At 46.7% G+C, this 1,701-nt stretch overlaps 1 pseudogene; it reads left to right on the forward strand.

Moving 5' to 3' along the window:
* The first annotated feature begins 461 nt into the window (after positions 1 to 461).
* Positions 462 to 1,373, forward strand: LOC119921252 (annotated as a pseudogene).
* The last annotated feature ends 328 nt before the right edge of the window (positions 1,374 to 1,701 follow it).

Here is a 1,701-nt window from a genome sequence, read left to right on the forward strand (position 1 = left end):
ACCAACTTTATAATATTATACCCTCCCAAGCACTTAGTACAGTGTTCTACAGTAAGAGATCAATAAACAACATTGATTGATTGATTGATTCCCAGGCCCCTGCTCTATCCACTAGGTCATGGTGCTTCTCTTGTGAGCAGCGATCATGTCTACCAATTCACTTGTATCTTCCTGAGTGTTTAGTACAGTGCTCTGCACATAGTAAGTGATCAGCAAATACCATTGATTAATTGTTGTCCATACGCCCATGCTAGAGCTCCAAGAAGATAGATCATAGGGCATAGAATCACAGAAAACATTCTAGAAACCATGGAGAACTCTTCGGATCAGAGGAATTCCCATGGAGAATGTTTTTGGGAAAACAGTGCATTTTGACTGAATTTGCTCCCTTCATAGTTATTATTAATTGGGTTTTGTTGCAGACGTATTTCCCCTCTGCTCAACCCAACTGAAGTGAACATATGGGGAAGAGAAACAATGTGACAGAATTTAATTTCTTGGGAATTTCGCAGAACCAGGTGTTACAGAGAATTGTTTTTTCCCTCTTTGCCCTCCTCTACACGGTATCATTGTTGGAAAATCTCTTCATAATGATAACCATCAACATCAGCCCTCGCCTCGCCTCCCCCATGTACTTCTTCCTCAGCTACCTCTCCTTTCTCGACATCTGCTATTCTACCACCATCACCCCAAAGATGATGGCCGACCTATTTGCTGAGAGAAAAGCCATCTCCTTCAGCAGTTGTATGACTCAGCTGTTCGCTGTGCACTTCTATGGCTGCACGGGCATCTTCTTCCTCATAATGATAGCCTACAACTGGTGCATGACCATCTGTGGACCTTTGCACTACCCGACAATCATGAGCCGGCGGGTGTGTCAAGTCATGGTGACCGCCCTCTGGGGCGGTGCATTTCTACACTCCATCGTTCAAACCCTCCTCATCATCCAGCTTCCCTTCTGCTGCCCTAGTGTGCCAGATGACTACTTCTGCAACGTGAATCCCTTGCTGAAACTTGCCTGCACTGACACCTCTGTGGTGGGCCTGATGGTGGTGGCCAACAGTGGGATGGTCTCTCTGGTAATCGTCTTCATTCTGGCGATCTCCTACGCCATCATCTTGTTCACCCTGAGGACCCAGTCATCTGAGGAGAGGCAGAAAATGCTCTCGACCTGTGGGGCTCACATGCCGCCATCTTCCTATGCTTTGGCCCCTGTCTCTTCATGTACATTTGTCCCTCTCACACCCTAGCGGTGGATAAGAGGACTATCACCATTATTTAACACCGTTATACCACCGATGCTGAATCCCCTCATTTACACCCTGAGGAATGACGCTGAGGTGAAAGGCTCCATGAGGGAATTGTGGAGGTGAAGGCTGTCCTCGGGAGGAAAATTGACACTGTGGTCAGCGTAGGGTTTCTGCATCATCAGAGCTAATTGCCAAGTGCTTACTGTGAGCAGAGTACTGTAGCAGAGTGGCCTATTGGAGTCAGAAAGACCTGGGTTCTAATCCTGACCCTGCCATTTGACTGCTATTTGACCTGGGGAAAATCAATTCACTTCTCTGTGTCTCAGTTGTCTCATTTGTAAAATGGGGCTCGAGACAGCACCTGTGCTCAACCTGATTAGATTGTATCTCCCCCAGCCCTTAAAACAGTGCTTTGCACATAGTAATCACTTAACAAATACTGTCATCATCC

Source organism: Tachyglossus aculeatus (assembly GCF_015852505.1).
Source record: "Tachyglossus aculeatus isolate mTacAcu1 chromosome 12 unlocalized genomic scaffold, mTacAcu1.pri SUPER_6_unloc_2, whole genome shotgun sequence".
NCBI classification, from domain to species: Eukaryota; Metazoa; Chordata; class Mammalia; order Monotremata; family Tachyglossidae; genus Tachyglossus; species Tachyglossus aculeatus.